Consider the following 22,380-nt stretch of genomic DNA (forward strand, 5'->3'; position numbering starts at 1 on the left):
ATACATGGCCTCAAGACCTTGTCTCAGGTCCCTTCATAGTGTTAAAATCCAGTCCTTTGGTTATTGTTCTAGTAATGTATCTCTGCATAGCAAATTACTACAAAACTCAGCAGTTTCAACAACCAACATTGAACATCTCACACAGTTTCTGGGTGTCAGGCATCTGGGAGCGGCTTAACTGTGTGTTCCTGGCACATGGCCTCCCAGGACGTTGCAGTCAAGAAGTCATGATGGGCTAAATGCATCTGAAGGTCTGACTGGAGCTGGAGAATTGGGATGCCTCCTTTCATCCCCACGTGGACGTCCCCACAGGGTTGCTTGTGTGTCCTCACCACATGGAGCTTGCTTCTACCAGAGGAGCCAGCCACGAGAGAGAACAAGGAAAGTGCAAAGCCTTTTACCACCGAGGCTCCCTTCCATCTTATTCTGCTCATTAGAAGAGAATCACTAAACCCAACCCACATTCCCAGGGAAGGGATTAGGCCTCACTTTTTGAAGAAAAATGTTAAAGAATCTGTGGACAAATTATACACCACCACAGTTACCAAACCCCCATAGGAACCAAAGTTTTAAAGCACATTATCTCACTGGTTTCCAGCTTCTTCCTTGGTTTTGGTCTCTAGATAGTTCTTCTTTTTCTTATGAACTTAGTGATATATTCACAGAATCAAAAAAATAAAATATTCCCCTAGCATTTCACAGAATTTTTACACAGGAGATTTGGGGGTTTTTGCTTCATTTTGTTTTAATCTATCAATGTAATATTTCCAGAAACAATAGTGTAGTATTTCTTTCTACCCTTCACAAGACTTACCAAATGTTTTGTTTGTTTGTTTGTTTGTTTGTTTGTTTTTGCGGTACGCAGGCTTCTCAATGTCGTGGCCTCTTCCGTTGCGGAGCACAGGCTCAGCAGCCATGGCTCAAGGGCCCAGCCGTTCCGCGGCATGTGGGATCCTCCCAGACCGGGGCACGAAACCGTGTCCCCTGCATCGGCAGGCGGACTCTCAACCACTGCGCCACCAGGGAAGCCCCCAAATGTATTTTTGAAAATATATCCTTCAAATTTTATATGAAACTAAGAATAAAAGAAAGTCATGAGTCAGAATTATCCTAAATTAATTAATAAGAGAACTTCTATTTGAATGTTATTGACATTTAATATAGTGCCTATCTCTGTCACCAAAATGAGACTTCTGCAGAAATCTATAACTTTTGTTTTATTTAATAAACTCAGTAAAGAAAGATTCTTTGTTTAGTAGAATTTATATAAGATTAAATGTCACTTAAAGAGCTTTTACCCAATAGTAATAATATGAATATGATTTATTCCCTTAACATTTGAGTATAATTTAAAAACATAGTGTTATATTAAGAAATTTATATTGAGAATTTAAGATTCAGCAAATGATTCAATTAATACTTAATAGCTTCTAAAGATAACTACATATCGACATTCAATAATCTTTAAATGTTCAGAGTCAAAAGCATCAAACTTCAGGTTAAGAAATAATGAAAATCTGTGACTCATGTCACTTCTTAATAATCTATGATATTATTTTAAAATAAAAATGTGTTGCAAATGTAGTTATTTTATTTTAATGTTAGAATATATTATAAAACTTATGATAGCCATTATTTTGTGCTCTAAACTTGTGCTGTCCAATTATAGTGGCTGTTGACCAATTGAAATGTGGCTAGGACAGCAGAGGAATTTATATTTGAATTTTATTTAAACATTAATTTTAAAATTTGACATACTTAAATGTTTGGAAAATATTTAAGTATGTTTGGAAAAAATCAGATATATGAGTCAAATACTTTGATTATAAATTTTATGAAATCTAAATACAGATCGTCTTTCCAATCAATATTTAACATGTGTACAGTAAGTGTAAAACGTACACCAGATTTTACAAACTTAATATAAAAAAGGTAAAATATCTCATTATTAATATATTAATTTTAAGATGACAATATTTGTATATATTAGATTTTAAAATATATTATTATAAGTAATTTCACCTGGGTCTTTTTACTGGTTAAAGGGAAAATTGGAAAATTTCAAGTTACATCTGCGACTCATTTTATTTTCATCAGAGAGAGCTAATTTAAGCTATTATTTAGATATTAAAGAGCAGATTTGACAAATCCCCCTATTCTGTAGGTATATGAATATAACTCTTAATGTTACTGACTTGTGTTGCTTTACATTAAAACAGAATAGAGTTTCTGGAGTCCAAAGACTGAGGTATTTTCTTCTTGCTTCTCCTGGAATGACTTCATTTAAAAAGTTTAATCTTTGGGTTTTTTCAGATTGAATCTTGTGCTCTTTTTTTTTCTTACATGAAAGCCTTACTATAATGATGTGGCATCTATTCTAGTTTTGCTTATTCTCAGTATATTCTTTTTAGCTTTTTTCTTTAAGCTTCCTACACCACAATAGCTGCTATTTTATTCTTTTCTCCTGTATGAAGGAGGTTGATTGGCAGTGGTTGGCACATTTGAGGTGTGGCATTAAATGTTGATCCCAGGGTAAATATCTGAACAGTTAAATGCTTTAGACCTGTTCTGTGGTTTGGGGTGACTTACCTCGTTGGTGTGTGTATCTGTAAATTCCAATTTAACATTTATTATCAACATGGGAAATGACAACATTCAGTCATGATTATAAAATGTTTAGAAGATAAATGGAGCTGAATAAATGTTGCATATAATCATTAGACCCTGTGACTGAGAGTTCTAAGAGTCAGATAGGAATGTGTGACTGCCTCAAGACCTAAGATGCATGTAATTTTGCATAACAACTTTAATAATAAACTTTAACTTAATCCACTTAACACAATAAATTTTAACGCAATTTTTCAAGACACTGTCTTTTTGTCCCTTCTTCTTACATCTTTCCTACACTGCAGGGCATTCTTTTTTGTACAAAGGTAAAGACATGATTCTTGCCTTCCAAGAACTTAGCTTGGTTGATGAAACAGTATAGTTATAGTGTCAGTTAGTGACGTAAACATTGGAACTGAGGGAAGAACCAAGTTAGAGAAAGAAAATTATGAGGAAACAAGCCAGGAGTTTATTGAAGTTCCCTGCAAGTGGAGTCAGCTATTGAATTATGCATAAGAAATGAGAAAGAAAATGCAAAAAGAAATATTGTGATTAGAAAATAAAGAAAAATGATAGTGAAGTGTTTGTGTAAATTTGAGTAATGTATCCATAATAATCTAGTTTGAAGCAGACTCCTCAGAAGAAGAGTGCTGTCCACTAAGAGAAATGTTGAAATAAGGAGACATCACACATCTGGTGAAAAGTGTGTTTTTGGCTCAGAAAACATTTGAGGTAGAACACCCCGTGGACGTTTTAACTATGAATCAAATACTCTGGGATTGGGCTTAGGAGAGGTGCTGGGTTTGAAGGTAGAATTTCATGGGTAACTGTTACTATTTGCAGAAGCTTGAGGAGGGCTTGCCTTTTTTCCAGGCACAAACGCCCAGGATGGCATGTCACAGGAAGGTCACCCTTGCAGGGGCCTCTAGCGCTTCGCGTTTGGAAACTAGATTGTTTATTACCCTTATGTGACCCTACCTGGGAAGTCAAGGAGGTCAATTATGTCATTTATAATGAGAATATCTGACACCAATGTTCTCCTTAAGGGGAAAAAAAAGAGCAAAACACCTATTATGGAATTAATAAACAGGAATTCAGAACAACAGAAAATGAGTAATTTAAATTATGAATGAAAATAAGCTATATAATCTGACACACCTATTCTAAATTGGAGAAAAAATATTGTAAGGGCAAAGTCAAGCCTTTGGTCTTAGCACCCAGGTCTTAGCACCCAGGATGTAAACCAAGAGCAGATTTGGTTTTGTGTCCGGTTTGTTGAATTCAATGTTATTAGGAATTTTAGGTGTTCTTAATTGAATGGCTTGTATTTTCAAATATAAAGTATTAAGTTCACACAATGGTAAAAACAACTTAATTCAATTTTCAGTAACGACATTTCTATTTCTTCCTTTCAGAAATGTCCTTCACACATCCATTCTTACTTAACTTGGATAAAATTTACTTTTTAGCTACTATCTTTAAGAATATTTAACAAATAAATTTTATTCTTTATGAATACTTAGTTTCTATGTAAATGTACGGCTCTATGTGTTTTACAGTTTTGATGCTCAGACCCTCTCTTGAAAAAATGAGTTTCCATTCTTGAGCTCTTGTTTTTATTCACGTCTCAGGCAGCTGTAAACCACACTTTTCAGGAAGTACTTGTGCAAACCTGCAGAGCTGAAAAGCCTTTCTCACCCTGAGATTGCAAACATCGGTGTGGCTGGGTACAGGGTGGGAGGTTAGAGCACAACATGGTAATGGTTCAAAGTCACAGAATGTAGTGGTTTAAAACACAGACTCTAGGGCTGAAAGATAAGATTTGAATTCCGACTCTGCTATTACTAATTGTGTGACTTTGGAAAACTATTTAACCCTGTGCTCCAATTTCCCCAGTGGTTAAAAAGTGATTCAATCATAGTTCAAACCTCATAAGATTTTTGTGAGGATTATGTGAATCGAGGTATCCAGAGCACTTACAGATGTGTGCAAGACATAGCACATTCTCGGTAGATGCTAACTATTTAGTTCACAGAACTTTAAAATCATAACCATCACTCTCAAAGCCTGGTGTTGCTTTGTTGTCTTCTGTCAACTATTTCTGGCAAGACCTTAAGGAGAAAAAGAACGAATCTTTACCGCCTTTGGTGCACACACACACAGTTTTTCTTCTTTTATCTTTAAAAGTTTGGGGCATGTCTAATTGTTTTCCTCTTTTAAATCATTTTCATCCAGTACTTGAGAAGTCCTTTTTGATTTTGATAATACCCTAGTATTATTAGGCAATATTAGGTATCACTTGTTTATTTCTCACTATGGACTACTATATGTATTATTTCATTTAATTCTTACAAACACATAGTAACTGACAATCTATTTTCCAGAAGAGAAAGTTAGGGCTTAGAGGAGTTAGGTAACTTGCCCAAGCCCATACACAGAGAAAATAACAGAACTAAAATGTGAATGTAAGACTATATGATGTTGAAACCCAAGCTCTCATCCACAATGACAAACTATCTCTCAGGAAAATATTTATGCATTTTGCATTTTCTTCTTTTCCTATTTCTGTTAGTAATCTATCATCTATTTAACTATCCATCTATCTACCTATTATCTATCTATCCCATTGATTTCTGCTTCTCATTCTGGTCTTCTGCCTTTTAGTATATTATTTCTATTGCATGCCATTATCTTCTTACACCTTGATTTAAAAATCAATGTATCTCTTTAATTTCACCTGTCTTATAAAAATAATAGATATGTCTACCTTGGTATTATCATGGTACTACGTATATATTCACAATGGGATTATGGTTATCATTGTGTAACATAAATTTTGAAGGGAGAGAAATGAATCCAGAATCCTTTAAATATGTAGAGATCTAAGTTTTCACCTCCAGTTTTTCTTTTAGTTTTTATTGCTGTGAAATATAAAAACAAGCCCTATAGTTTTATTGTATTTTTTACCTATGTAAATATATTCTTAAAAAGATTTTGGTCATTTATGTTTCATTTAAGGCTACATTTTCACTGTATACTTATCTATGTGTTTAATTGATTTCAACTTTTACTATCAGTGTTTTTCTAACATCCCATTCTTGATTTATTAATTTGATTTAGTATTTATTGAACTGGAACTGATCTGTGAGTAATGATTTTCAGGTTGGTTACAAGGTTCGCACATTTTCATATGTGAAAACATATTTTCAATAATTTCACTTTAGCTAAATTTATTACTTTTGAGTCAGAAACTTTTTCATTTTTAAACTGTGCTTATATTTTTGAAGGTAAGAAATCTGAGATTGATCTTGGTTTTATGCTTTGGCATTGAATTGGACCTTTTTTTTAAGCCTGTTTTTGAGGCTTAAAGTTTTTTCCTTTTGTAGTTTAAATTCAGAGATGCTATCCATTTTATTAAAGTGATAAAAGTTTTAATCAATTTAACTTTGAATTTACTTTAGCCACTTCAAGTCCCAGATTCAAAGTTTACAGTGAGAAAAGGATATGTTTTCTCTAATATTTTTGACTGTTGCTTCCTGTCCTCCATTTGTTTGGTTTTCTGAAGTCCAGTACTTATTTCTTTTGCTTTGGACACAACATCTGTTCTTCTGTCAGCAATTTCTGCCATGTTCTCTCTTATCCTTTTCTTTTTTTAAAAAACATTTTAATTGGAGTATAATTGCTTTATAATGGTGTGTTACTTTCTGCTTTATAACAAAGTGAATCAGTTATACATATACATATGTCCCCACATCTCTTCCTTCTTGTGTCTCCCTCCCTCCCACCATTCTAGCTGGTCACAATGCACCGCGCTGGCATAGAGTTGCTTGTAGTAATCTCTCATGATCCCTTGTATTTCTGCAATGTCAGTTGTTACTTCTCCTTTTTCATTTCTTATTCTATTGATTTGAGTCTTCTCCCCCCCCCTTTTTTTTTCCGGTATGCGGACCTCTCACTGTTGTGGCCTCTCCCATTGCAGAGCACAGGCTCCAGACGCACAGGCTCAGCGGCCATGGCTCACGGGCCCAGCCGCTCCATGGCATGTGGGATCTTCCTGGGCCGGGGCATGAACCCGTGTCCCCTGCATCGGCAAGCGGACTCTCAACCACTGCGCCACCAGGGAAGCCCTCCCTTTTTTTCTTGATAAGTCTGGCTAATGGTTTATCAATTTTGTTTATCTTCTCAAAGAACCAGCTTTTAGTTTTATTGATCTTTGTTATCATTTCCTTCATTTCTTCTTCATTTATTTCTGATCTGATCTTTATGATTTCTTTCCTTCTGCTAACTTTGGGTTTTTTTTTTTCTTCTTTCTCTAATTGCTTTGGGTGTAAGGTTAGGTTGTTTATTTGAGATGTTTGTTGTTTCTTGAGGTAGGATTCCTTTGCTATAAACTTCCCTCTTAGAACTTCTTTTGCTGCATCCCATAGTTTTGGGTCGTTCTGTTTTCATTGTCATTAGTTTATAGGTATGTTTTGATTTCCTCTTTGATTTCTTCAATGATCTCTTGGTTATTTAGTAGTGTATTGTTTAGCTTCCATGTGCTTGTATTTTTTACAGATTTTTTCTTGTAATTGATATCTAGTCTCAGCATTGTGGTCACAAAAGATACTTGATATGATTTCAATTTTCTTAAATTTACCAAGGCTTGAGTTCTGACCCAAGATATGATCTGTCCTGTGGAATGTTCCATGAGCACTTGAGAAGAAAATGTATTTTGTTGTTTTTGGATGGAATGTCCTATAAATATCAGTTAAGTCCATCTTGTTTAAGATATTATTTAAAGTTTGTGTTTCCTTATTTATTTTCATTTTGGATCATCTGTTCATTGGTGAAAGTGGGGTGTTAAAGTCCCCTACTATGAATGTGTTACTGTCGATTTCCTCTTTTATGGCTGTTAGTATTTGCCTTATGTATTGAGGTGCCCCTATGTTGGGTGCAAAAATATTTAAAATTGTTATATCTTCTTCTTGGATCAGTCCCTTGATCATTATGTAGTGTCCTTCTTTGTCTCTTGTGATAGTCTTTATTTTAAAGTCTATTTTGTCTGATATGAGAATTACTGCTCCAGCTTTCTTTTGATTTCCATTTGCATGGGATATCTTCTTCCATCCCCTCACCATCAGTCTGTATGTGTTCCTAGGTCTGAAGTGGGTCTCTTGTAGACAGCATATATATGGGTCTTGTTTTTGTATACATTCAGCCCATCTATGTCTCTTGGTTGGAGCATTTAATCCATTTAATGGATTAAATTAATAGCCTTAATTAATTAATATTAAATTAATAGCCTTCCCTAAAGGAAGGCTATAGGTGCAGGCCTCAGAGAGGTCTAAAGGTTTAATAGTCAAGGTAATGGATCAGGAGATACAAATATAGATATAGATGATATAAATATAGATATATTTATATAAAATCACATACCTGGTTGCCAGTCATGAGATGACTCACATATTGTTACATTATTCAGCAAGTACAGAGAGCTATAATAAAATTACCTGTGTATATACCTGCACAGTAGGCATAAGGACCTGAGTCCTCTTAGGTATAAATTGTCACAGGAAAGCAGTCAGATGTTTCCTGGTAACCCAAGAAGGATGCAAATGTACTTAAGATAAAATCCTATTGTAGGAACTAGAAAGAAAAGACAAGCATGTTGATTTGGCAAGTTGAACCCCAATATCCATAGGATACAGGTGTCCACATGATCAGATATTAGTTCAAGCAGCTGACACCCAATGACCACTTGTCCTCATCTAGTAGTCACAGGACAGCTCTCCTCCGTTTTCATCCCCACTGCAGGGACCTTACGTGCAAACCCAGAGGACTGTAAGATCCAGACGTGACTGAGGGGATCCCGAGTTGGCTGAGATGACCTAGAAATTTCCCTATCATTTAGAAGCTGTTTTAGCTTTAAACAAGGCTCTTTGGGGCTTTCAGGGTCTGGGGTACCACAAGTCATCTTAAAATTGCCATAGTTCATTCCAATGCTCAGATCCTGCTCTTTCCAAACACGTGTCCTATATTCACATGGAACCAGGCAAAGTTGTGATTTGAACTTACATGTGGATATGGCAACCCATGGGATCAATGTTTGCTTTGATTATCCACCATCTGACCTGTGTCCTAGAATTGACAGTTTGTTTAACACCAACATCTAAATACTGTTGTTGTTTTCTCTGTGTGCCTTGAGCAAGGACTAGGGATTTGGGCTTGCTGTTTTTTCTTTAAGTTTGTCCATCACAGTCAGAAGCAAGCAGTTAAGAAACTTTATAATTTAGTGATGAGGGCCTGGACTAAGGCAGTGTCAAGGAGATGGAAAAGAAAATGGATGGAAAAAATGATTTTGGAGATAAATCCTACTAAATGTGTGAATAATTTCAAGTGTGAATATGGCCCACAGAAGTCACCCAGGATGACTCCAAGGTTTCTGACTTGAGTGGTATGGTCTTGCTATTAGTTGAGGTACGACAAAACTAAATCAGGCTCTGGATAATAGGATATAAAAATGATTTCAGTTTTGGAAATGTTGAGATAGGGTCCCTGTGGGATTCTCAGACAGAAATTTGATTCTTACCTATATATATTTGTGGATTTTAAGGGAACCATTAAGCCTAGAGATAAAGATTTGGTAACTAGCATAAGACTAGAAATTAAGCCTCTGTAATTAGAGGATGGATCAGTCTATAAAGTTCTGATGTTATCAGTTGAGCAGTGATTATTATTCTTTTAACTATCAGGGGGTAAACACATCTCAGATTTCCTTTGTGGTTGCTTCATTGCTCCAGTGTTCTAATCACAATGATGCATACATCATTAAACATAGGTTAATTATGTGGTTGTACCTTACAAGTATAGGTAATGTATTTTATATGAATTTTAATAAAAAGGCTTTTAAACAAATATATGCAGTTTTAAATTCTTCTTAGTGGGAGAGGCAGTGTGATATAATGTAAAAGTCAGGTAGATGGGTTCACAAATCAGGTAAATTTGTAATTTCTATTAATTTAGAGCCTTCTCTTTAATTTCCTAATAAAGAGTGACAGGATGATTATTCCTGTACATCCAGAAGAATTGTAGTGAGACATAAATAAAAATGTAAAAGACTATTTCTAAGATATAAAATCTCATAATAGTGAAAGGCAATATGATTATTCATAACATGTCAATTCTCTGACATTTGGTATCTCAGACCATTGGGACTGCTGTAACAAAATACATATACAGGAGGATTTATAAACAACAGACATTTATCCCTCACAGTTTTGGAGAATAGAAGTCTGAGATCAGGGTGCCAGCATGGTTGGATGAGGGCCCCCCCTCCGGTCCTGTCCTCACATGGTGGGGGGAGGAGAGGGAGCTCTCCGGAATCTCTTCTAAGGGCACTAATCCAATTTATGGGGCTCCACCCCTATGACCTAATCACCTCTGAAAGGCCTCCCCACCTAATACCATCTCCCTTTGGGGTAAGGATTTCAACATATGAATGCAGAGTAGACAGAAGCATTCAGACCTTAGCATTTGGGTAACTGATGTTTGATTCTATATCTTTTAATTTAATACTTTAGCAAAATGCATAATTCTGCAAAGACTTGGGGAAAAAATCAAGCATTAAGTCTTTGTACATAGGCAGACATGCTCACAGGTTTGCTACTCCATCAGATATATAATAATTAAAGAGCTGAAATACATAGACTTAACTACAGTTTCTATTATTAAGACATTTACATTTGGTTGGCTTTGTGGTATTGTAATAACCATTAAAACACTTTTACTTATCATTTTAATTCTGATAAAACATTGCATTTGTTTTTTCCCAAAGTAGTTATCCATAATAATGTTAGGGTTTTTGTTTGGTTTTATTATCAAAGCAATATGGAATCAAAATCATTCATTTTGCTAATGCAAGTCAGCCATTTGCATGCATAATTCCTGAGAGCCTAGCTTAATATGACCATTCATTCAACACAATGGAAGTGAGAGAAATAAAATGCCAGATGGATTAATAGGCAGGAACAAATTAAATTTACAATAATTTGACAATGGTTTGAAGCAAAAGGGAAGAAAAATACATCTTTAACATATCATATCTCAAAAAGTTATTCAGTTTTTACGGTATGTTAAACTAGTGTTCACAACCAGTGAAATTTAAATTTATCCTCTGAAACAAAATACATTTGTCATGATGACAAAATATTTACCAAAATAAAGCAATGCAAAGAACAATAAGAAGTGTGCTAAAATTAATGTCTAAACTCGACATCTAATTTGTGCAAGGCACAATGTTAAGTGATTTACATGCATCATCTCATTTAGTTCTAATGACAACTTTGAAGGTAAATATTAACGCTATTCTCATTTTAAGGTTGACGACCCTAAGGCTCAGAGAGGTTGATTAACTTGGCCAAAGACAAACAGCTCTTATGTGGTGGAATCAGGATTCAACTACACCAGCATGAATCCAGAGCCTCAACTCTCTAATCACCACTTCTCAAAATGTATGGAAAATTCTTCTTTCTTTCTTTTAAAAATTATGTCTTAAATATAAAACATCTTAGAAACTTAACAAGAGTAGTAGAATGGATTGTAACATGGATTGTAAAGATATTGAAGACCACAAATCTTCTGTTGATTGGTATCTGACTTTGTGGGCAGAGAAGTGATGTAATGACTCCATATATTTTTTTATCTATTGATGTGCATTTATTCATTGTGTTAATCAGTCATTCACCATATATTTATTCAGTGTTTGCTATGAAGCAAGCATTTGTTCTTAATGAAATTGTTAAAACTGCCTTTGAATAACATTTGACAATTCAGAAGAATCCCCTGATAGATCTAAACACTGATAATTTGGCTGTATTATCACAAACAAAATATGTCCTTAATAGACAGTTAGGCTTGGTATTTAATTATTTTCTCAAAAATGGCTCCGTGTGAATTATTCTAAAGCTAAAATTATTATCTTTGGTTGAAAGTTAACAAAATGTAATTGGTTTCTATCAAATAATTCCATACAGCATGTTAATTTGTTTAGGTAGCTGTGGGGTACATTTTGTTCCTAATGCATCCTGGCAGGTTCACCAGGAAACCATGTTGATCTGTATTAGATGCTTCATGGGGAAATTACTGAGTATTTTGACATCTGCTATGATAATTTTATAGGCCCAAGACTATTCTGCTTTGCTTTATGAAAAAAACAAACAAAAAAAAAAACTTTGGACATTCAAACAAGCATCTGTTTTCGTATTGGAACACTCTCAAAATTATTCCTAAGCAAAGTTTTTCCCTCAAGCAACATTGATGCAAATAGTGAGTTTTTCTGCCTTATGGCATTCTTGAGAGAAAAATGAAGACAAATAAACAAATGCACCTCTGTTATTTTCTTTTAGTTTTAAATTTCCTTTATGGTTCCCTTTACATAAAAGATTCAAGCTAGTTAAAAGGAATATACCTTCTACTTATGGTGGTGTAGAAGAAAAAGAGGCATGAAATGATTATATCATGAGTTTCCTCAACTATATTCAATATCTGTTCTATGTGGCATGCAGTATTTATGTGGCAAAATACTTTATTCATACTTTGTGGCATTTATTATATTTGTATATTTGAAAATAAAACCAAAACTTTGTGTCCTGCGAGAGTAGAAATTTGAAATATATCAACTATAGCCTGCATAACTTACCAGAAATATATGATCCAATTTTAGTTTTGGGGAAAAAAAAGTTTTTTATAAGAAAACTGGCTGAAAGCACTCTAAATTAATGGGAATCACACACACAACCATTTTGCTTGTGGAAACAGGAAAACTGTGAAGTCACTTGACCTATTTGGGGTAATGTGGCCTGAGCAGATGAGCAATTTATTTAACACCATGTTGTGTTTTGAAGTTTCATTCAGGGTTTGTCTCTGAAGAATCTGTTGTTATTTTTCTTGGTATGATGCAAGAGGATTTTTTTCCTTTGAAAAAATGAAGATGCAGGACTCATTTGAATATTAACTATTTTTCTGGCATTGATTGAAAGCTCTTTGTTTTAAGAAATACTAGAGGGCTTCCCTGGTGGTGCAGTGGTTAAGAATCTGCCTACCAATGCAAGGAACACGGGTTCGAGCCCTGGTCCGGGAAGATCCCACATGCCGCAGAACAACTAAGCCTGTAGGCCACAACTACTGAGCCTGCACTCTAGAGCCTGCAAGCCACAACTACTGAGCCCACGCACCACAACTACTGAAGCCCGTGCACCTGGAGCCCATGCTCAGCAAAGAAAGCCACCACAATGAGAAGCCTGTGCACTGCAACAAAGAGTAGCCCCTGCTCACCACAACTAGAGAAAGCCCACGTGCAGCAAAAAAGACCCAACACAGCCATAAATAAATAAATAAATTTATTTAAAAAAAGAAAAAGAAATACTAGGAATTGCAAAATGTGATGCTGATTGGGTGAAAATGACCATACTAACCAAATTAATCTACATATTCAACAAAACCACTATCACAATTTCAAATGGCTTTGCTTGCAGACATTGACAAACTGATCTTTAAATTCATATGAAAACATGAGAGATCCGGAATGGACAAAACAATCTCTCCAAAAAGAGCAAAGTCGGAGAATTTATACTACCCTATTTCAAAACTGCATACAAAGTTACAGGAATCAAGACCTTGGGGTTATATTGACCAATGGAATAGGTTTAAGATTCCACAAATAAACCCTTACATTTATGGTCAACTGATGTTTGACCCAGTTGCCGAGAAAATGCAAGGGGGGGAAGTCTTAGCTATATGGGATCCCTGGGGGCCTTGATAAGACCTCTTTCATTTGAGTGGGAGAGACATAAATGTGATTGGTGGGTTTAACAGGAGGAGAGAAATTGGAGATAGCAAATGCAAAGGACTGTTTTAAGGCATTTTTCTATAAGGAGAAAGACAACTAGGACAATACTAGAAAAAAATAGGGTCCAAATATAGATAGATAGGTAGATAGGTAGGTAGGTAGGTTGGTAGATAGATAGATAGATAGATACATACATACATACATACATACATATAGATAGATAGAGAGGAGAAACATGTTTTTGGAAAGTTCCTTTAGAAAGAGAAAAACAGAAATAGGAGGGACAGATTTGTTTCCTGGAGCAGTGCTCTGAGTAGTTTAGAAGACCTGGCACCAATGCTCAGTAGGTACCCGGCTTTAGCGAGGATCTCCTTCAGAGCTTGGAGATGGCAAGAGGTGGAGTGGAGTCTGTGGGGATACCCCTCTGATTACTCCCTCTTCTCAGTGCAGTAGGAAGTTGCATCATAGGTGGCTGAGAATGAGGATGGGGAGAAGTAATGGAATGTCGAAGCAAAGAAAGGACAATGGGTAATAGGACTAGCGATGGTTACTAGACTGCAGTAAGAACTAAACACAGTTTATATAATTACAAATAACCAGCCCAGATAAAGAATTGACACAATTTCCTAATTTCCTCACTTGTTACCAGTGAATGACTTGTGTAGAGAAGCATAAAGTATTAGGATATTTGAAATGAGAATATTCCATGTTACTGGATTGTTTTGTTTGTGGAAGTTTCCAGCCTGGTAGTCAAGAAATTCATGAGAAAACATGGGCTAGGTATAATAGAAAGTTTCTAGGTTTTTCTGAGGGACTGTCATATTTCCTCTCTTTCTGCAAAACTAAACTAGTAAATCTGACTACCAGTGATTGAGAAATGAGGAAGGAACAAAATGACAAAAGAGGAACAAAAAATAGTAATTATAAAAATTAGGGTCTAAGATGAAAGGGTTTCAGGTTTAGGTAATTTTCCAGGGTCTAACGACTTGATTTTTGAAAGAGTCTTGTTTAGGGATTGGTGGATATTTATTTTATCACCTTGAAGTCTCCTGGTCTCTTTTGCTTCTCAGGATACGATTAATATCATTGATGTCATCAAATAATACTTACTGAGTGATAAATATATAGCAACTACTGTGCTAAGTCCTTCATAATTCTTATTTTACTTTGTTTGCATGATAACACAATAATGTACAGAATATTTCATAGAAGAAAGCCAGTGAGGCTTCGAGACCTTAATTAAATCAGTTGATCTAGATCACAGAATTTCCTGTCTTGAGAGGCTCTGTCTTGGACAGTGTTGGAGTTCCATGTGGAGGGCCCTGGAGTCTCTGTACCAGCACCCATTCTGCCTGCACTCACAAGGCTGAAATGAAATATGCAACACCCACGGATGGGAGGGCTTCAAGACACACATGTTCAAAGGAAAACATGTTTGTGCAGTAGTCAGCAGCCTCTTCACAAGCCAAAGATGATTTGTAGGCCTGGAGTGGGGCAAACATAAGTGGGGTAAAGTGTCGAAGATACTTTAGGAGCTCACAGAAGCACATGCTAAGTAATTAAGCAAATCCAGGCATTGCTAAGAAACCGTAGCTAAGACAGGCGGGAAGCCAGGCTGTCAGATACTGAGGCTAGTAACAGACTTCTGGAACAAAGACACGGAGGAAGTCGGGCACGAATGGCAATTGCAGATCAGAGGATTTGCTTTGCTTTCTCTTTGTTCAGTGTGAGAGACTGGGTCTGTGTTCCTACTCATATTTGAAATAAAATCTTCTCCATAGAAAAGACTAACATGTACTCAGAAGTGGAATTGCTGGATCAGATGATAGTTCTATTTTTAATTTTTTGAGGAATATATTTCAATATTTTGAGGAAAATATTGTTTTCAGTAGTGGCTGCATCAATTTACATTCCCATCAACATAAGTACACAAGGGTTCCCTTTTCTTGGCATCCTACCAACACTTGTTGTCTTTTATCTTACAATTATTCCTACAGATGTGAGGTGATATATCATTGTGATTTGAATTTGCATTTTCCTGGTGATTAGCGATGTTGAGCATCTTTTTACATACTTGTTGGCCATGTATGTCTTCTTTGGAGAAACGTCTATTCAAGTATTTTGCCCATTTTGAATATTATATTATATTATGCATATATTTGTAATATATATTATATATATATTTGTAATATATTTGTAAATAATATATAGCATAGATATGTAAATGAATTGTAAGAGTTCCTTATGTATTTTAGATATTAACTGCTTATCAGGTGTATGGCTTGTTTTCAGGATCTCAAAGAGATATCTGTACATCTATGTTTGTTGCAGCATTATTCACAGTAGCCAAGATATGGAAACAAAGTGTCTGTGGACAGATGAATGAATAAAGAAAATATGGTATAAACATGCAGTGGAATAGTACTCAGCCTTAAAAAAGAAGGAAACCCTACCATACTCGACAGCATGGACGAATCTGGAGTACATTGTGCTAAATTAAATAAGCCAGTCACAGAAGGACAAATGCTGCATGATTCCACTTATAAGAGGTGTCTAAAGTAGTCAAGCTAAAAGAAACGGAGAATTCTCTGGTGGAGCAATGGTTAAGAATCCACCTGCCGATGCAAGGAACACCAGTTCGAGCCCTGGTCCGGGAAGATCCCACATGCCACGGAGCAACAAAGCCCGTGTGTCACAACTACCAAGCCTGTGCTCTAGAACCCACCAGCCACAACTACTGAAGCCCGTGTGCCTACAGCCTGTGCTCCAAAACAAGAGAAGCCACCGCAGTGAAAAGCATGCGCACCGCAACGAAGAGTAACCCCTGCTTGCTGCAACTAGAGAAAGCCTGTGCACAACAATGAAGACCCAACGCAGCCAAAAGTAAATAAATAAAATAAATAAATTTTAAAAATAAGTAAAAAATCATATAAAAGAAACAGAGAAGAGAATGGTGTTGCCAGGGGCTGGGGACAGGGACAAATGGGGAGTCGTTCAATGGGTATAGTTTCAGTTATAAAAAATGAATAAATTCTAGAGATCTGCTGTACAACCTTGAGCCTAAAGTTAACAATATTGAGTTGTATACTTGAGAATGTGTTAAGAGGTTAGATCTCAAGTTGTGTTCTTACCAAGACCAACCAACCAACACAAACACATACACATACACACACACACACACACGGGCAGGAGGAAAATTTTGCAGGGGATGTGTGTTTACTACATTGATTGTGGTGATGGTTTACTGGGTATATGCATATCTTTAAACTCATCAAATAATATAAACAGTAAATATGTTCAGTTTTTTAACATATCAATTATACCTCAATAAAACAGTTTTTTAAGCTATGGTAATCAAGACAGCATATTGGTAAAGAGAACAACATGCAGAGGAGAATATGAAGTCCAGAAATAGGCCCACAAAAATAGGACAGGTCAGTGATTCCGTTTTATATATATACATTCTTTTTCAGATTCTTTTCTGTTATAGGTTATTAAAAAAATTGAATATAGTTCCCTGTGGTATATAATAAGTCCTTGTTGGTTATTTTATATATAGTACTGTGTATCTGTTAATCCCAAACTCCTAATTTATTCTTCCCCCTCTATGTGTCTTTATCTTAATAAGACTCCCATATCAACACTTTTCCACTGGATCTTGTACTTTCATGCTATGCCTCTGTTAACAGTGTTAAGTGAATGATATGTGATACTATTAATGTGTCTGTTTAAAATCCAGGCTTTGGTTGGATTACATGTCCGCCATCTATATCCTAAATTTTATACACGACCTGTCTCAAATCTCAAACTTCAAACCAAAATTTCCAGCCTGCCTCAAACACTGCCAAACAGTCTCCATAATTACAGTTTTGTCTTTTTGACAAAGGCAGATATATGCAATATTTTTAAATGGAGAAAGAATATAGTCCTTCAATAAATGGCATTGAAACAATTGGCTATCCATATGCAAAAAAATCTAAAAAGAACTTTGACTTAAATGGAGAATATATCTGAATGTAAAATGTAGAACTATAATATTTTTAGAAGAAGGCACAAGAGAAGATCTTTGTGTGCACCTGAAAGTAACACAACAGTGTAAATCAACCATACATCAAATAAAAAAAAGATAAAGACACATAGACATAAGGAACTACTTTGAGGTATGTACAGTAAAATGGCAGGCAGAAAATAGAGTACAAATTATAGTGTTCTACATGGAAGAAATTTTAAATCCATATGGTACACTAAGCCTTTAAATGTTCCCACCTTAAATTACATACTGTGTTGTCTCATTTATTTAGAAAATCTCATTCAGAGTGCTTGCTATATACACAAAGGTAATATTTTGTGAGAATTAACCAGTTTATTAGAAGTTAAATTTGTATGGCCCTAGAATATCCCAAATGGAAATGTAAAATAAGAGAGCATAGGACAGAAAGAATCATTTCTCTTGTAAGAAAATCTTCTAGCATGGAGCTCAAGCTATACAAGATTAGTTTAATTCACTTCCAAATTATTTTCTGAAATAATTTTTTTAGAATACCTCTGAAGTTAAGCTGAATTCTTCACCTTTCCCTGAAAAGCTATAATATTTTAAAAAAGATGTCTAAATCAGTTTTTAAAATAAAAGATAGATATTTGAATAACATTTTAAAAATAATGTAGCTATTAATGATTTGGTTATTTCTTGAATAATTCAGGTCAAATATTTAAATTTGACAGGAATATCTTATTGTTTTAATGGAACATTAGCCATATTATAAAAATATGGGTGATAATATGTTGTTTATATTGAAAAAAAAGAGCTTTTTGAAAATGAAGCCATGTTTGTTTCTTTTCATAGAAAGCTGATTGTGAGTAAAGTATAAAAACAATATTAAAAATTATATAATTATATTTGCTTGTTAAAAAAAACCACACAGCTCTTTTGTGAAAATCTGGGTCTAAACAGCACTAAAAAAGCAAATCAAAACAAAAACTATGGAGCCAGAGAGGGTGGGGTGGAAACAGTAAAAAAGAATAAACTCCTTTTATTGGGGATCAGTTTTATTTATACTGATGTTTTTTCTCCCTCTTCACCCTGAATATTTTATTATCTTTTCACTGCCTGATAATAGAAACAGATTCTTAGAATAACTGCATTAGCTCTGTTATTAGCTCTGCAGAGCTAATAACTACATTAACTCTGTCTTAAAAGTGTATAAATATACTTTTATATTTTAATGGTAATCAGTGCCACATTAACATTGTTGGATTATTAAGATGAATGTAGCCATGTAAAGAGATGTGGTCTTTGCATGCATGATGCAAATGTTATGTACACACATTTAGTTTAATGTTATAACTTTGATGCCATCACTTTGATATTTTAGCACTTTTATGCCCATTTATACACTGTGTTCTTCCAACAATTTCTTCTGAGATATCAGAAGAGGTATATAATTACACAATATTAAAAGCAATATTTATTGAGCACTTACTTTGTACTACATTCTTTTATTGGCCCTTCATATGCCTTTAATCCTTATTACAAGCTTATTATTTAATTATCCTAATGATACATATTTTTGCAAGTAAGGACACTGAGGTGTTGAGAAACTAACTCATGGTGAAATGGCTAAGAAATGGAAAAGATGACATTGAACTCAGGCTGTCTGGACACAGAACCTGTGCTCATTCAACGAAAGATGGGAAAATAGTAGTCTAGATTATTGAGACAGCTTATAGGAACTCAGGTTATACTTTCTGAAAATCTAACGATGTCTTAGTAGAAGGAAACCAGTATTAAACAGGAAAGTGCCAAAATATGAGTAATTTTCTTTATTAACTAGTGTTAGGAATTTGAAAGTATATGAATAGAATAATGATCTAAAACTTTTAATATGGTATCATATGATGAAATTGAAGATAATGCTAAAGCATTGATTTATAAAGTAGAAGTATAAAAAGCTGATAATGTTTATTTTTATCAGTATGTATTACCTAAGGGAAAGTTTATAATACAATTTTTGTGTGTGTGTTGGTGTAATATCTTGAACTGTAGTTCACTGGAATTATGAAAAACAGGAGAATTAAACAGACTATCCTGATAAGTCTGATAATACCCTGATAAGTCTGTAATAAACAAACTGATTATTTACAGTTTTAAGACAGGTCATCGAGTTTTAACACATTCTTGTTCAAGGAATAGAAATTGTGCATTGTACAGGAATGAATTTTGGCCACAAAGGACTTTTGAAGGACCCTATTTAAGGAATCCAAAGACATAGTAACTGTTAAATTTCTAAAATACTTCTTCTTTCAAGTCTTCCTCACGTTCATCCAGCCTATTCGTTTGCCTGTTCCCTCCTACTCCCACTTCTGAGTACCTGGAACTTTGTTAGGAACAGAGTGGGAGAATAGGTAAGTAAACAGAGCCTCTGAAATTAGAACACTCATAGTCTAGTTGGGAAGAAAGCCTTGTAAAAATAATTGAAGTGCAACTCTCTTGACAAATATGTAGGTGCTACTATTTTTCAGGAAGTCTTGCAGATGTGGGACATATAGAATTAAATGTGAGTGACAATTTCTCTGCCCTCATGGAGTTTACATCTTAGAGGACGGGACCGTAAAATTTTTTTAAGTAAGCAAATTAAAGATAAAAATAACTTCAGATAGTGGTATGGTCTACAAGTGAAAAGTACAGAGCATACAGTACCTAGGAGAATGTTGCATTTTTGTTACTTATGATGGAAATATTTCCAACCAGTATAAACTCCTGGAACTATCCCTAAATTAATGTTGCATTATCAAGGAGACCTGAAAATCCAAAGGCTATGGGACATCATCATCTCTTTCTATAAAAATAGGCACTGTTAATCTTTGTCACTGTGATTCCTCTTAGTCAATAAAAAAAATTGCATTATGTAGATTGTGATACAATAATTACATATGTATATATTCCAATGACTGCTTAATGTCCCCCAATATTCATTTTCCATTCCATTGGGTAACAAAATTCTGATTTGAGCTGGGCATGTCATGCTTAAGAGGAAGACAATATTTACCAACTTTCCTTTTAGTGAACTGTGGGCATGTAACTAAATTCTAGCCAATGGAATTTCAACAGTTGTGTCCTATAAGTCATAAGATCTTGCCACAAGTAAAGATATGTGTATTTCTGCACTCCTTTTTTACTTTCTGTTGGCTAATGTGTAGATATAATGGCTGGATCTAGAGCAGCCATCTTGGACCATGAAGAGATATTGGGAATGGAGGTCGGTACAGAAATTAACAAAGATGGAGAGGCTGAGTCTTTGACACCATGGCGTGCTGTACCAACACTGCATCACCTAACTGAAATTCTTTGTAAACAGAAATAAGCTTCTACATTATATAAGCCACTTCTGTTTTGCTTTTATTTTCTATTATTTACAGCTAAGCCTAAGCCTAATAATACATTATCATCATTTCTTAAAGACAAAGGCTAAACCATATCTTTATGTTTATTTCATATATCACTATTCTAATAAATTGTACATAAATGACATACATTAACTTTCAAATTATATTGTCATTAATTTATTTATAGATTCTTCTGGCCAAGGATTAATAAACCTATTATGTAATAGGCATTCTTACAGATTCTATTGATATTAAATATAAAGAAAAATAGAGTAGCTTTCACTCTGGTAAAGTAATTGTCATTGGGTGCTTCTTGTACTTCTTGTGTTTTACCTAAATTATCTTTATAACAAGAAAAACTCTACAAGTTTTCACTTTCCCCATTTCTCAAATGAGAAAACTGAGAAATAAGATTTCAAGTATGTCAGCTAAGAATCTTAACTTAGATCTCTTCAAAGCAAATGTCATATGCTATTCAATGCAAATATTCTTTTAAGAGGCAAGGCATAAGAATAAATAACTGTTGTACAAGGTATAAATTAGTATGTGCTACAAGAAAAGCACAAAGTGCAATGGCACTTCAAAAAAAAACAAAAAACAAAAAACAAAACCAAAACAAAAGATCTAGTCCCAAGGAACAACTATTAACTTCTAACCATTTTCTAATGATTTTTCCTCCTTGAAGTAGTTCAATTTACTTCTCATACACGGAACACTTTTATATATTTTGGTCTTGCTGTAAAATCAATTTTATTGTAAAATTTCTCTTTTTGACAGAATGTTTCCTATTTTTTAAAGAAGACATTTTTAGTGTTCAAAAATGATTGATATATATTTTCATTCTTTATGATTCCAATGTTTCAGAGGTTGATGCCTAAAAATATGGATAAAATATACATGATACATTCTTAGCTAATTGTCAGTGTATTATAAAATCACATTGCTTCCCGCAAGGCTATCTAAATTTCATTAAATCATGAAATTCTCTACATAATTAATAATACTAGATTGAATGGCTTGTAGTCAAGTAATTGCCTATTCTCATTCTAAAGAAGGAACATTTATCATTGTTCCTTAAGAAAGGAATTGCTGTTGAAGCAAGTGCCTAAATGTCTTTCCTATTCGTGGTGGCATGTAATACATTTGCTTGACTATAGAAAATGAGAAAGAGCAGTTTTAATTTATATCACACTTAATAGGCTGAAACCAACCAAAACTATAGTAAATTGTTTACTGTTCTGGTGGTTCATTAACTCTTTCATGACAATAAGTTGAGTTAGGAAAGATCTCTTTATAGGCATACTAGCCCCAAAGTAGTTGCTATTAATTTGGACACTTTTGGAAACATTTCAACATGTAAATTGTGTTTATTCCTCAATTCTCTCACTTCTTTTAGAAGAGGTTCATGTTAGTTTCCTTGACCAGTTTTGGAAAGTCAATTTAAATTTCCAGCTAAAGCTACCAATTGAAAGAGTTAACACAATAGCTCCTGATCTGTGAAACAATAGAATTGGTGGAATGACGTTTCACACTTGCAAAGCTGTAGATTATTCAAAAACATG

The sequence above is a fragment of the Mesoplodon mirus genome (assembly GCF_964341445.2).
Source record: "Mesoplodon mirus genome assembly, chromosome: 13".
Lineage (NCBI taxonomy): Eukaryota > Metazoa > Chordata > Mammalia > Artiodactyla > Ziphiidae > Mesoplodon > Mesoplodon mirus.